Genomic DNA, 16,613 nt, shown 5'->3' with positions numbered 1-16,613 from the left:
ATTGTGCCTTTACAAACTGTGATGTACTCTGTATATATTTTAATTCAATTGCAATTTTGTCATAAGTAAAAGAATTAAGATAAACAATAAAAGAATCAAAGAAGAAAACCTAAAAGAGTGACAACACGTGCATGGAAAATTACTGGAAGATTATAAGGAGACATTTCTCTGGAAAATTGTGTTTGGTGAAGTCTATGTAATTCATATTATAAACACTCTTGTGTTGTTGGATAGATTACAAAGTATACATTTCACTTTAATTCTAAAATAGCACACTTAAATATCTCCTTATATGTCAAAATTAGAATCAGTTAAATTAAAATTGTAAATTATACATGTTTACCAATGACTACATAATTAATATTGATTTTTGTTCAATAAAATATATACTGAAACATAAATATTTGTGCATGCATGCATGCACACATACACAAACACTTGTTACCTGGTATTACTTGCTTTCAAAGACATTGGGATTGAACCCAGAATTAGAAGTGCTGATTTTCTTTCAAAAATACAGACTAATTTAAAAAAATTTATAGGTTTGTTCAAAAATACAGTAGGTTTTTATAGATCTGCATTGTGCTTTGTTTGTTTGTTTGTTTTTAATGTACACCAGTTACTTTTAAATCTAAATAGTGCCAATCAGGAAGACTGACAAAAAATATGTATATAATTTTCATGTAATTTTTTTTCATCTTTTTTTTAAAGATTTATTTATTTATTTATACAATCACTGGGTACAGTCAGAAGCGTGGGAGGGTGAGAGAATTCACCAGAGCCAGAGCGGAGAACAGAACAGGCAGATTGACGAAGTACACTGCTGAGAGGAGCAGCAGGAGGCAGGAGAGGTCTGCTCAACATGTGGGACCCTTGCCTGGCCTCCGGGAACAAACTGGCGCTGCAGGGGCTGTGGGCAGCTTGGCAACCCAGCGCTAAACAGCTGCATGACCAGGGAGGCCCTCATGTAATTTTAAGTATTTTCCAATAACTACTTATTTCTAGGATATTAGTATTACAAATGAAAGGGGCAAATTTGCTCAAAAATCAAACTTAAATATAATTGAAAATATCAGTATAATATAGTGTTCTACAGAAATTTGCAGAGTATATGAAACATGACAATTATATTGTCTATTTTTGTGACAAATTCTGCAACCTAAAACCAAAATTATAATGTATTTATAATATCTCATAATTTTGTAATAAATTTAAAATGATTCAATAAAAAGCATGTATTTAGTCATAAATATAATAAAGGATAGAATGTTTCCATATTACATTAATATCATTGAGAATTATATCTTTCAGTTTCTTCTGATGGATGGTAATGTAAAGCTAACTTATATATTCTTTTCATTCTTCTAAAGGAAACAGTAGGAGTAAAGTCTAAAGTTATTTCCTACTCATTTTTTTTCAGGTTCACCAAATGTAATTGTTAACCCAAGTTATCCCTGCTGTATAAGAAGTAAACTTAAAACTGCAGAACAAAAATTTAAAAAAAGCACCTAAAACTTTTACATCACATATGCCCAGAACCTATACTTTATGCTCTCTCAAAGTGAAATGTCAACATTAATTTAAAAGAGTGTGTAGCACATACTTTCGACTTTTTTAAAAAGAACTTTTATGCTATAGACATACCTAGAACAAAAATCAAACTTTACTTTTATACTCACAAATTTGGGTATACTCAATGTTGTTAAGCATTGTTTCATACTCTACAATTACAGCAATGTTTTAAAATGCATCTCAAACTGATTTTAGGTCAAAAAAGGTGTTCTTCACCACAGTCCACTGAGTGCCTTGGTGGTGGGTGCAATGTGGTAACACACATCTAAAGAGGGGTGAACCTGTACCTGTGAACTATATACAGTGTTTTAAAGCAATATTAAAACATAAACAGAAAAAAAAAGACATTTCTGTCATTTTTTTTCCTGTAGTTTACAAATAGTTGATTATGAAGCAATATTGTATTGGAAGTTCTTTAGTATTACTAGTTAAAAGTCTGCTTTGTTGCTTTTGTCTTTCTACTGATTTTGTCATTTAGCTCGCAAAATTTTAGTTTTGTCTTATTATTTTGGAATGTTAATTATATGATTTGATTTTTGTCAACTCCTTTTGAGTTTTGGTATCAAAGATATCCTTGCTTCATATAATGAAATAATAAGTAACCATTCCTTATTTTCAATTTTTTGGATTATTTTTATGTGAGTAGAAATGTTTCTTCATGATTATAAAACAATTATGAGCAAAACTTAATAGGCCTGACTGGAGTCCTAGAATTTTCTTGTAGAAAAATAGGTCAAATAACATACGCAATGTCATCATTGACTGCAGGGATAATTTGGTTTCTTATATTTCTCTGAATCACTTTTGGATGTTTTGTCTTTCTAAGAATTAGTCTGACACATCTAAAGTTACAATAGAAGACCAACTAGCAAGTATCCACAATAAGACATTGCAAAGATCCTAGAATAAGGGGCTAAGACTGAAGCACTCTCCTGGACCAAAGAGAACAGAAAGAACCATATTAGAAAGGTAAGAGAAACAGTAACACTCTGACCACAATGTCCCTCCCCCAGAGGGGCATAGCAGTGCTTTACTGGCCTTCTGGTCCCTGGACTACACTTGCTCAGTGGGAAAATGAGAGCCCACGATGGACATCAAGAGTTCCTGGTATTACAGGTTGCTTCCTGGGAGACCTACACAGATCTTACCTCAAATGGATATTGGAGGGAATCTGCTGGACTTGACTACTGGAGATCAGATTGGGATGGAGAAAGTATGAGGTGTACCACAAGCAGCAGTCAGATCCGGGCAGGTAGAATTCCTACTCACAACAGTGCCCAAGCACAAATCCCAACCAGTGCCTGAATTTGTTATGGAGTTTTCCCTGATTTGGAATCCCGGAGAGTGAGGCTTGCTAGCTTTGAAATCTGTTCTTATACCCGGCCCAGTTAGGAAAATTAATTCAAAGTCCTTTCTACAGCTGAGAATCTCATCTTTACCCCATCCAACCAGAAAGTTGGTCAAAGAATCATGAAGCTGCTTAACCCAACAGCACTGGAGCACAGAGAGATGCTGGCCAGTAATTCTGCCCTCTGTAAGCCAAACTGGTAGCCCTGTCTGGCCATAGAGTGTACTGAGCAATTCTTCCCTCATCAATACTCCCAACAACCAGCCCTACATACCTTGGGACCCATTCTGCCATGTAGCCAGGAGAGTGAAGGTAATTCAGAGCCCTCCCTAGTACCCAGTCCTGCCCAACTAAGAAGTCTGATCAAACTATTTAGGCAAATTTGGAGCTCAGCCTACAGCCATACTTGTGTAAAGAACCAAACCACAAGTTTTACATAACTGGTGCCATTTCCTCATAGCCATGTTGCTTTGTAGGATTGCAAATGAGTAAATTTTGACCTGTTGTAGTAGATTAAGCCAATGATATAAGATTAATCCACTAATCAAAAGTAATAAAAATAGATTTAGATGATAAGAGATAAGTAGATCAATGAGAGAAGGAAAGGCTCTTTTTTAAATAACAGAATGATCGTCATAATTACAGAAGGACTATAGATTTAGAAAATCACCAGTCCACAAACATCTTCATAATTATTGATTTATGTATGATTCATCAACAGAGACTGAGAATTCTGGTTAAATGTAGCATAGTTCTAACAAAATCACACATTTCTTACAAAGTGTACCAGTTTTACAGTGGGAAAAATCCATAGGATAGCAATATGACCAGATGAGCAAGCTTTATCACCATAGTGGACTAAGAATAATAAAAGGCATATGTATGCAGTTATCCTGCCAAGAATACCAGAATATAATCTTTTTTTTTTTTTTTTTTTTTTTTTTTTTTTTTAAAGATTTTATTTATTTATTTATACAAGCACTGGGTACAGTCAGAAGTGCGGGAGGGTGAGAGAATTCACCAGAGTCAGAGGGGAGAGCAGAGCAGGCAGAATGACGAAGTACACTGCTGAGGGGAGCAGCGCGCGGCAGGAGAGGTCTGCGCACCATGTGGGACCCTCGCCTGGCGGCCGGGCATCGAACTGGCGCTGCAGAGGCTGCAGGCAGCTTTGCAACCCAGCGCTCAACCGCTGCGCCACCGGGGAGGCCCCAGAATATAATCTTGAGAAAACATCAGGCAATCCAAATTGATGTTTATTTTGTAAACAATTGGTTTGTACCCTTTAAACTATGTTAGTATCACAAAAAAAACGAAGACTAAAGAACTGGTCAGATGAAAGGAAACTAAAACGGTAAGTTGAAAAAGATCTAGTTTTAAAATTCAGAAAAGTGGAATGAGATTTTCTGTCCATTATAAGTGCTGAGAAGACAAATTCCCACCACTTTATGTCTCTTTTGGACAAAATATATTTCTTTAGAAGAACAGAAAGCTCTTTTTAAGAGTATTTTTTCCTCAAATTATTGCCTGCTATATGTTATAAATAACATATTAACTAAGAAATCAAGCTAGACATAAATCAGATTAATTGAATATAAATTGATACATCTTACAGTATAACTGATTATGCTATCTTATTTCAGACCTTGTATTGCTTTCTTCAGACCTTGTTGTTTTTTTTAAAAACTATAATAAATGTATCTTCTTGTGCTGTATTTTAAATAAATGCTGTCCAAATTATAAGCTCCAAAACTCAAGTTAATATAAATAAAGTTTTCTTGTCTTTGAAAAACACATTTTTATGTGAAATATTCAGAGAAGACATTTTGAAGCAATTAAAGTCATTAGTTAATATGCGCTTAATAAGAGCAATTTATTTTAGGTAAGAAGCAAAAATCTTGCCACATAATGAAATTCAGTGCTACCATTTCAACCAAGATGACTGCTGAAATACACAATCAGGACAGTACCATGTACATGAAATACTATTAGATCACAAGCAGGAGAAATTATCTCAATGTGCTGCTTTCAGTGTATTTAAACCTCAGCTGTTTCCTCCATTGGAACCAATATAGACCAACAAAGACTTGCTCAATAATTTTTATTTCATGTCTTTTACCATTAGAATCTGCACAAATCATCCTCCAGTGGACCTGTATCAGATACACATATTTCCTTATTAAAAGTAATTTCCTGGCTTCCCCTCCTCATGTATGGAAATAAAATATATTACAGTTAGGTGATAAAGTCTGAAAATTCTTAAGATACCCTAAATGACACATGCACACTAAAATTTTAAACTGCTGCCTGATGGTTTATTGCCCACAGGGGGATTCTTTCCCTTTGGAATATTTTTACATTAATTCCTAGAACAAGCTAAACTCTTTTTAAAAAAACCATACATATGTCTATTAGAAGACTGCCATTTTTCACTCAGAATAAGGGAAAATTAAAAATAAAATAATGGTGTATGAATAAAGATAATTACTTTAAAGAATAAGAACTTAACATCAAATAAGATAGAAGCTAAGAAAAAAAAGGAAGAGGAAGAATATGAGTATTTATGAGAGCACTTCGTTCTGAAGTACAAGACTGCAGAAATCAAAGGATAGTCCTACTGCTAATTTTATATGCTAGTAGTGGCTTAAGAAATATATTATTTCATGAAATTGCTTTTCCCAACTCTTTTAATTGGCACTTACAGTATGCTAAACTAATCGTAAGGCACAATTAAAGACTCCAGATGTGACTGTGATTTAGCTTGATGAAAGAAATTGTGAAACTCTGATGATCAATGCTAATTTCTTACATTCTGCTCAAATCTTGGCAGTAACATGAGTAAATCCCACACAATGTTGTTGCACCAATTTAATTATTTTCTCCTACTTTACCCAAATATGCCACACATTTGAAATTGATAGATTCCTGCAGATAACAACAAATAGAAGATTCTGCCAAATATATCTATGTGGTTTTTCTGAGCCAGAGACATATACTTAGCTTGAATTATTAAAGAAATTATTTTTCTCTATATAGCCTGAGAATCATCACATGATAATACTCTTTTTTTAGCATCCATTATTGTAAAATATCCCAAGGTGTTAGAAGTGAAAGGGAATTTCCACTAAAGAATATTTTTGATATTGAGAAATGTTCTTAAACCTTGGAGTCAATGATAAATATCTCAAATGATGTTTTGTATTATGCATTATTAATTTTTTTTTTTACTACTACTAGAACATTGGGCACCAAATACATTGGGCAATAAATCCAATGAGAAAGGTAGTACATGACAGCGAATATATTAGCTTAGCTAGATTTTGCTAAACGTGGCCTTGTCATGTAATACTTCTGAAATATTCAGCAATAGCTTTGGTATTTTCAACTATCAATCAAAATGTTAGAGCCTGTTCCACAGTGTGTTTATGATGATTAAAATGTACATGAAATGTTAGTCTGATAATTCTATGTCGAATAGGGAGTCAATTAACTATTATTAATATGATGAAGGTACTGATAATAGAATAATGGAAGCATATTGGATTTGGATTAATTTATAGGAAATTAAAGACCCATGGGGGTAAAATAGCTTTGAAAATGACTTAGCTGTGGTCAATTATAAGCTCAAAAACTCAAGTCAATATACATAAAGTTTTCTTGTCTTTGCAAAATACATATTTATGTGAAATATCCAGAGAAGACATTGTGAAGCTGGAGAGGTCTGCAGCGCCATGTGGGTATCTCCCTGGCCACCCAGGGATCGAACATGTGCTGCAGAGGCTGCAGACAGCTTCACAGTGCTGCGTTCAACCCCCTGTGCCACAATGATGAAAGACATGATGAAAGGGAAGGCAACAAATCAGTGGAAACTTCCTTAATATTTTACACTTCATTTAAGAACTGTATTTTTTTTTAATAACATCAGGAAAGTGCTAAAGATTGATTTTAAATGTAGTGGGGGGGTGTTAGAAAAACAGTTTCTGCTTAATTGATAGGTAATGAAACAGACATTTATGATCAGGTTCAAAATTCTGATGATTTTGGTAACACATTAGCAGGCAAGAAATTGTCACGTTGTAAACAAGTCACATGGTAATGTCCATGGCAATGAATAATAAGAATTACAATGATATTAAATAACTCTTATGAAAAATTTTAAATAAGTTATTTGAAATAGAGTGGATAGGATCCAGATTTCCATTGATGAATTCTGATGAATTAGAGCTATTGAAAAATTTGGTTGTTTTTTTTTCCATTCCTTTGGAGTCAGAGAGACACCAGATATTATTAACATTTATTGCTATAATGCATAAATCCTTTAATCTCCTTAATACATGATTTCATTTTTTGTTCCAGTTTGTAATTTCCAGTTTACAACGTCATGTTGAAGGTTTCACATACTCATTCAAGAATACAGACTGATTAAAGTATCTGCCATCTTCAATAGATGATTTCCAAAGTTTTTCTATCAGCAAATTTGGGTATTATCCATCCACAGGCATGTGACACTTAGTCGCATAGTATATTTTGGTCTGTACCCCAACTGCCAACATCTGTAGCATTGACCTAAAGTCCTTCTTTGATAAAATGAACCAATTCTGCCTACAGACATTGCATGCTGGCAGAGCTGCCTTGTAATGTATGTCCTTAGTAACAGTCCTGAAATAATGACTGACAAGGGGCCTCTTTGGTGGCATAGGGGGTTGAGGGCAGCACTGTGAAGCTGTCTGCAGCCTCTGCAGCTCGGGTTTGATCCCCAGCCGGCCAGGGAGAGACCCACATGGCGTGGCAGACCTCTCTTGTCTCGCCCACTGCTCCCCTCAGCAGTGTTTTCGGTCTGCCTGCCTGTTCTGTTCCCACTCTGTCTCTGGAGAGTCCTCTCACCCTCCTGCGCTTCTGCCCTGTACCCCAGTTCTTGTATGCATAAATAAATAAATCTTTTAAAAAATAATGACTGATGGAGCAGGTGGATTAGTTCCCCATTTCTTTTGTCCCATTGTGTGTCATGGGGTGGGGGGCGGATAACTCAAAGTACATGCACTACATGACCCCTGAAGTCCCTTAAAGGGTATTAAACTCAGATTGTTTACAATGTTAACTTCCTTCATAATGTGTCTGTATTGTCTGTCTTCCCTTTCCTGATTCTCTGAGCATGAAGCAAAAGAATTATGAAAAAATACATATTCAGTTGTTTATACAGATGACTTTTTGGAGAAAGAGACATGAGACATGTACAGTTGAAAGATCATATGAGACTGCTTTCAGGTAAAATATTTGGGGGAAAAATTATGAAAATTAAGCATGTGTATGTTCACATAAAAATCTATGCAAAGTGGGCTTCCATGGTGGTGTAGGGGTTACAGTGTCAACTCTCTAAAGCTATCACCAGTCACTGCAGCATGAGTTTGATCCCCAGCCAGGGAGGTGACCCACATAGCACAGCAGACCTCTCCTGTCTCAACTTCCCCTCAGCAGTGTATTTCAGTAGATTTTCCTGTTCTGCTCCCCACTCAGTCTCTGGTGGATCCTCTCACCCTCTCTCCCCGCACCTCTGGCCTACACCCCAGATCTTGTATGCATAAATAAAAAAAATAAATCTTTAAAAAAAAAGAAATTTCAAGGGTTCAGGAGATTTGTGCCAGGAATGGGGTGGGGGTGGGGGGTTGGTACAAATATATGTTTATTATTATTATTCCACAATAACCAACACAGAAAGAAAGATGTAGACCTGAACAACTCTTTCAGTCTGTCCAAAGTGACCTCTATGTGGGCAGGCCTATACCAAGATGTCATATTAATTTCAAATGATAACTAAAACTGGAATGGAGATTTCAAAACATATACAATGACAGCAAATAAAAATAATATTTATAAACATATTTCCCAAGGTTAAACACCTAAAGAACGAGTTTGCTGAAATCTGTTAGTAGTTTTTAGAATCTGTCTCTTATTTTGTATTCATAATAACTTAAAATTATATTAAACATTTTTTGAATCATTGTAGAAAGAAGTAGGAGAATACAATATGTATCAGATATTAGAATGCCAAACAGAATTATTTTTAACATTATTTTACTGCTAGAAAACTAACACATACATAACTTACTCTATTATTTACACATTTCACAATACAAGATGAAATTAATCTAATTAATGACTATGTTATATATGAGCATTTGGGTATATAATATAAAAATAAATTACTCCTGTCTATGTATCTACCCATATTTTATTTTTAAAAAGAAATGCATATATAACATTTCCTTTACTCATTTCCTTTACTCACTCATCCTTTTTCTAATGTTTGTCTTTATGCCCACACAGTGGAATCTTAAAGTGTAAAAAAAAAATAAAAAACTACGTGATCAAAGGGATAGTTATGATTTTGTGTTTTTTTAAATGCTGTGCATATGTACAAATCATTTTTACATATCTTTTTAGACTACTTTTCTCTCTTTAAGTACTTTTTAAGTGTATTTTTATGGTTTACTGTACTATAATTTCCTTATCACTTTATATATCTTTCTTGCTAGACTCCGAATTTCTTAAGGATGATGAACATATCTTATTCTACATGAAGGAGAAAAATTAAATATGCCTTCTTGACTTTGAAAATTGGAATTGCCATTTAGAAAGGCTTGTACTAAATGGTACTTCATTCATCATTCATTCATCCATTTATAAAATTGTATTTTCACTGAGTACATTTCACCCTGTGCTAAGACCTAAAATTATAAAATATTAGAAGATAGGGGGAATAAACTTTATTCCAAAATCTGAGGAGTTATTAAATGGTACCTAGCAGTGGCAAGATATATATGATTTGTGTGTTATAGAACATTATAAGGGCAGTAGGTAATAAGGATCTGAAGATTAAAAACTAAAGGGAAATGCATACTGTACATACCCATTATACAATACACTATAATGTACTGTAATGCTCAAGATGAGGGGATTTGAGGCATTAATACTATGTATACTTAAGAGTAACATCCAGAAGCTCTTCTGCTATAGCTGACCCACAAAAACGGTCCCCAGTGAATGGAGACCATTTTGTACTCACACATAGTGAAGTACTCCTCAATAAATCTGGTTTTGCCCTCTTCCCCTTTTGATGAATACAGTGCAGTGGAAGTGACTCTGTGTAACTACCAAAGATAGTCCTCAGAAGACCTGAAGTGTCCACGGTCATGTTTTAGCACCCTAGCTTCAAAACCAATCATTATACTATTAGAAGTACAAGCTACATGGAGATATAACCTTGAGGAAAATTGTGTTATTCTTATCAACATCCAGGAAGGAGCTCCCAGCCAAAAGCCATAACTGATTAGAACTGCCTCAGCTAACACTCACGAATATTCTGGAACAGAGTTGAGAAGCCGTGGCACCATATGACAATGCCTTGGAGCACAAGAACCCTCTAATTTAGCCATAGTTAATAAATAGTATAATGAGATATTTTAAAAATGATTATTGCTTAATTCAACAAATTTAGAATTGATTTGGCGCGCACCATAGAATAGGAAACATAAAGAGGTATGGCCACAAGTCAGTTGCTGCCATGAAAAAAAAAACAAAAACCAACTATATGTAGATCAGCTTTGGGAAGAGCTGTCAGGTCCAATCTAGTGCAGCCTTGAGGACAATATTAGTAAAAGGTAAAAGTGTAGTAAAGGAATTGTTATTGGTGTTTTCAGAAAATAGCACCCTGTGTTACGTGTTTTGCCAGCACTATTTCCTGCAGAACATATGAAAAATGAAAAATGTATCCATTGAATTCTTAGAGCTGCTTAGTAATATTTCCTACTTTTAACATTCAGACAGTGCCTAGAGGTCCTCTTTGGATTTCAGAAATAATATATATTTAACTTGGGCTTGCAGTTCCAATCCATTTATCTAATTAACTAAAAGTATACCAATTCTGAATGAGATGCTGAGAACAGGCTGCACAATGGATTGCAGGCTCCTCTGCCACTTATCCACATGATCCAGCTGATTTAATGGCACTAGAAGTCAGGGATGAAGTCTGGAATGTTTGGCAGTTCCCACTGGGTGAATCACAGGACAGACTTCCTTAATTTCAGAAAAAAAAAGTTATACTATCGTCTAGAAATATTTACTTTTCTAAGGAGAAGCAACTTCAAGTTTGTTTGGGGGCTCTGTAAAATAGCAAATGTTTAGTCTTTGGCCATGAGTCTACCATGAAAATTTATGTGCCTATCATTTGCTGAGCGTTGTCTGATCCATCATGCCATAAAGCTGGGTGGACACAACAGCAATCAAATGGAAGTGATATAAATAAATAAAGTTCAAGTTGTTACTGACAGCACAGTTGGCTGAGAGAGTGCTCCTGTATCCATGACTCCGGTTGCTACACTGTCTCTCCTTGCTCAGCTGGCACCTATGGTCCATGAGGAGTTCCTTATACCTACTTTTCAGAAAACAAAGTCTTTGCCCTGGCTAACATATAATTCTTCATAAAATTCTGGTACTCCCCACTGGTGGAAATGTGTAGCACCCTACTAAGGGGTAGCTCTGAAGGAAAGTTTTCAGAGAAAATTGTTTATCAAGCAGTCTACCTTGCCGATTAGACCTGCAAGAATTGATGAACAGAATTTGAGATCTGCATCGACCCATAGATTGTTCTAACAGTTCAGCTTGAAAGTCAGCAACTTGAAAGGAATCTGATAGGAAAATTGTTGACAAGGAGGATAGAAAATAGGATTGGATAATTGTTGATAAGGAGAGGTAAGAAGTACATAGATATATATCACTAGTAAAGTTACTTGTGCCCCCATGGCAGTGCTTAGAAAGAACAATAGAAGCAGAGCAGAATCTTTATAATAATCAAGTCTATAGGATATTTGGTTCCTTAAATGTCAATCATCATTTCTGCAAGTCATTTATCTCTTTACCCAAGATCTCATGCATAATGTGGTAATTTTTCTATAATAATTATGGTGGTTCTGATTTCCCAGTTTATCCATGACTGTGCCAAAAATTTCTTTCCTTCTAGCAATGCTGCCTCCCTCTCAAATCACAATGCATCCAGTGACTCCTTGGTAAGAAGGAATGCCTGGCACTCTTCTAAATGACTCCTTGGCTGTCAAGCCATTTAGTTTCATACCTAAAATTCAGAGTCCCTCCCGCCTCTTTGGGCCTAGGTGAAACACCACATTAGAGAATAAGAGATCTGGATCGGCGGTGGCCTGAAAAGGATGACATCAAAGTGAAAGAAAATTAACTCCCTATAGGGTGAATTTTGGCCAAAGCAGAATAGAATATGGAAATGCGCCTGCCAGATGATTTGCTCCTCTTCCATAGGTCAATCTGAAGCACAGCTTTACCATGCATGCCATCTAAAGAAACACTAAAGGTGAGCCGGTGCCAAGTTTGTGGGTTTTTTTCTCAGCTTATTATGAAAAAGCAGCAGTCACCACACTGAATAACTTTACATCCCTCCATCACTCAGTTCCTCTTTTCTCATTTTCACTGTCCTGAATTTTAACCTCCCAAATAGGAATCTTTCCCTTCGTATCTATTTATTTTTTCCAAAAAACCACACTAAGATACAATGACATTTTTAGTATTTGAATACTGTGGAAATGACAATGGAAATGAATAGAACAAATATGAATAACATGAAGGAGACTGACTGGCTATTTTAGGCATAGAGAAGTGTAGAAATGCCAATTTTGCCCATTTGGCAGGTAAATGCTAATCCAAAGAAAATAAAGAAAATATGTAATAAAAGAGAGGCTTAAGGGGCAGAAAAGAAAATGGAGGCTGAAGAACTGTGAGTCTGTTGAAAGTGATAGATAACTTCTTCCAGTGTTGAAAATTCAGAGTGAGAATTATAAAAATGACATTGGCGATCTGATTAATTGCAACAGACTTCTGTTTAGCCACTGAGGCTAAAACAGTAACAGCAATGATAATACAGTAATCTTTTAAATAAAGGTAGCTACCAAAATAAAATACATAATAACATAAATAGAAATCTAGTACCAAAATATCACTTAGAATTTTAAAATTTTTCCAAGTCATAGTCTTGCTTCTTTTAAATTAAATTATACATGGGTACCTGATCTTTGCTAATGAAACATTCAAAGCAGTTTACCTTTAGATAATTTTCACTGCAACCCCCAGCAACATTCTTTAAAGTATTTCCCTTTAGATTTTAAAACTTCTTGCTTATTCAAATGAATCCCCTTAATCATTCTTTTATTAGGCATGGCTATTTTAAACATGTAAATATTACGTGTAATATTTTGAGTTTATTCTAGCGTAATTATAATTATGGACACGATGTCAGTATTTTAACTGTTATTTACCCAATCAGCACATTTACCAGAATATGTTATCTTCTGATTTACATGTAATCTCTACTGTCTTTTCTATAGTTCTGAGAAAGGCCCTGTGTATGTAATAAATATTTTCCTTCTGTTTCAGAGTTCTAAAATTTAACTAGATAAACAAACTGGCAAGTGTTGTAGTTTATTTAAAATAAAATTGAGACTTCATTGGAATTGTTAAGCCATTTTTAAGACAAGTTGAGCAGGATACAACACAATAGAGACTCAGTAATTTCTTTACAAGTACACTCATATTTAGGTCAAGTCTTAACCACATTTCAGGATTATATATGAGTATTACCACTGAGTAATATATAAACAAGGTAATAAACTTATAGAGGAAATATATCAAATAGAAAGATAGCCTCTTTTCTTTAATGGTAAGTGAGGAAATTGCTTCTTAGCACAATGAATGTTTGAACCCAGAGAGAAATAGAAATATAGGCAAAATTGCTTAAAAACCAAACAAATAAAAAAAAAAAACCACTATACTACTATTACCATTGACAACAGAAAATAGAAATAACTTCATTTTATCAATCTTTGAATTCCTTACCTGAAAGACAATGACCAATATATTTCTAATCAATTTTCCTATTTAATATTTTTGAAATTTGAAAATGAAGCATTAACAGCTATTTTCCTGAGATACAACTGTGATAAGTAATTTAAAAAAAAACAAAAACACCTAGAATATACACTAAATTGAATGACAATGTGCAAAGTGCTAATTTTTAGGAAGTTATTTTTAAAGTTTACTAATAAACATATGTGTGTACATTTCATTTTGCCTTGTTTTATCTTTATCCTGGTTACTTTTCTTTTTTTAAACAATTATTTATTTGTTTGTTTATTCATACAAGAACTGGGGTACAGGCCAGAGGTATGGGGGGTAAGAGGATTCACCAGAGACAGAGTGGAGAGCAGAACAGGCAGATTGACTAAAATACACTGCTTAGAGAAGCAGTGGGTGAGTCAGGAGAGGTCTGCTGTGCCATGTGGGTAGCTCCCTGGCGGGGGATCGCACTCTAGCTGCAGTGGCTGCAGATAGCTTCATAGTTTACGTCTTAACCCCTTGCACCACCAGGGAGGCCCAATCCTGCTTACTTTTCTCTGAGCCTTCTGGATATGATCTTGGCTCCTGTCATTAATTTTGAAATACTACTTTGTAACAGTCATTATTACTTCAAACGTCCCTTCTGTTTTATTCTCTTTTTATTCCAATTATGAGATAGTACACGTTTTGATATTATTCCAAAGCTCTTGGAATTCTATTTATTTTCACTTATATTTTACTCTACAATTCAACTGGGGGATTTTCAGTTGCATTATCAAGTTCCCTGATTCCAGCCTTAGTTGATGAGCAAATTGAAGGCATTACTCCTATTACCATGTTACAGACGTCTCACTTTTTATTTCAGTTCTTAGGGTTTTCACATCTCTGATGACATTCATTGCCTATCTATTCTTCATGGTGTCTACTTTTCCCTTTAGAGCCTGTGTGTGTGTGTGTACATGTATTAGAGCCTATATATACACACTGCACCCACTTATTTCTAATTTCCGGATAATTTACATCTGAGTCTTCTGTTTGCTTTATCCCTTCCATAGATTTTTCTTTCTTTCTTTTTTTATTTTTTTTAAGATTTATTTATGCATACAAGAGCTGGGGCACAGGCCACAGATGTGGTGGGAGTGGGAGAGGATTCACCAGAGAGAGAGTGGGGAGCAGAACAGCCGGATCTACTGAAATACACTGCTGAGGGGAGCAGCAGGCGAGACAGGAGAGGTCTGCTGTGCCATGTGGGTTTCTCCCTGGCCAGTGGGGAGCCGGGGATGGCTCCCCGGAGAGGCTTCGGATTGCTTCATAGTGTGGTGCTTAACTCCTTGTGCCAGCAGGGAGCCCCTTCAGTAGATTTTTCTTACCTTTTAGTATGTTATTGTAATTTTTCTATTAAAAGTAGAGCATGTCATATAAATGTCATCTAAAACAACAGATACTAAGGTAAGTATGTCTTTAGGGTGAGGATTATGATAACTTGGGTAGGATTTAAGTCATATATAACATCTATTGTTGCTAAAGGTACCAAAGACTTCAAATTTATCATGTCCTTGCTCCTGCTTCACTTCTAGGCTTTCAGAAATCCCCTATGCACTGTTACTCAGGGAGTCTATGTAACCCTCCATTATCACTCTGCAACTTATGGTGGAGGGATAGAGTATGGGTAAAGGGGATACTCCATAATCTTCAGTTTATGTCTCAATCTTAAATGTGTCTGAGTCTCTATGACCTTGTTAATCATGAGAAATTATATTTTCTGGTCCTTCTTCAGGGATGCAGTTCCCAGGTTTCCTGCTACCATTTTGGCTTCAATTATTTCCATCTACCTTCTTAAGTCCCTGTTCCCTGGTAACTGTGACATTTTTGATTCCCTTACAGAAGATGTGAGAGCTGAAGCTGCTTGGAGCTAGAATAATGTTGGATTATCCAGATGCTATAATGTATCCAAACTGCTCTCTGGGAATTCTCTCCTTCTGGAGACTGGAACTTCACTAGGGAAAAAGTGAAGAAGTCTGAGAAGGTCTGTCCTGTCTATTCTCCTTTTGAGTCTACCAAGGGATTTTTCTCAGAAACTCACATGAGAATCATGGGGGCTCCTAGAGAGAAAGCTGTGAAAACATTGGAGACTCCATATGGCTGCACCCCTCAAGACTTTCTCTATTTGGCTACCAGCAATTTTCTCAAAATTACTACATAAGGATTCATACCAGTGGTAGCCAGGGGATTCTATTCCAGGTTGGCAGATCTCAAACACTGTATCTCTCTTAATGCACCTGCACGATAAATCAAATTCCCAAGATATCATTTGCCTTGCAATTATAGTTTTCTGAAAGGACCAAGAAAAGGTATAGGTTTTCAATATATTCAGGTTTTTCTTGTTAGGATGGGAGTGATGACTTTTAGGTCAAGAGTTCAGTCTTCTTTTTTGCTATTATCATTTATAACTACTTTTTAATGATCATTATTGGAATATAATATTATTTTACTAATTATTATTCTACTGCTGAGAAAATAATAGGCATAGTTCTATTCTTAAACAGTTATGCTTGTATATTAAATATACATATTTATAATAATTTGCATTAATGGGCTGTGAACCAGCATTTATATTTTGTCAAAATTAAGACATAATAAACTTTAGCAAGGTATCATTTCTTCTTTATTATGTTTGCTTTTTTGTTTTTTTAGTTCCAGTTTCTTTTCAAATTATTTTCATTATAGATGAAATAGTATTCAAATATATATATGATCCTAAATGGCCTCTTTGTACACCACTCTT

General features: G+C 35.2%; 1 long non-coding RNA gene across 7 annotated transcripts in view; it reads left to right on the top strand.

Annotated features, from left to right (window-relative positions):
• The window catches only part of LOC119238263 (uncharacterized), a 38,149-nt gene extending 21,786 nt beyond the window's left edge, over positions 1-16,363 (top strand). For 5 of the 7 annotated variants that reach the window (XR_005123516.2, XR_008549834.1, XR_008549833.1 and 2 more), the window contains 2 exons: positions 2,399-2,541; positions 15,713-16,363. This is a non-coding gene — a long non-coding RNA (uncharacterized LOC119238263). Of the gene's footprint in view, positions 1-2,398; positions 2,542-2,688; positions 2,825-7,273; positions 7,528-15,712 lie in introns of those variants that run through there. The other 2 variants (XR_008549832.1, XR_008549830.1) reach the window with 2 other exon arrangements.
• The last annotated feature ends 250 nt before the right edge of the window (positions 16,364-16,613 follow it).

The sequence above is a fragment of the Talpa occidentalis genome, unplaced genomic scaffold (assembly GCF_014898055.3).
Source record: "Talpa occidentalis isolate TD23 unplaced genomic scaffold, MPIMG_talOcc4v2.1 talOcc4.11, whole genome shotgun sequence".
Lineage (NCBI taxonomy): Eukaryota > Metazoa > Chordata > Mammalia > Eulipotyphla > Talpidae > Talpa > Talpa occidentalis.
The sequence above is the reverse complement of the archived record's forward strand: the minus strand, read 5'-3'. Positions and strand labels throughout refer to the sequence as shown.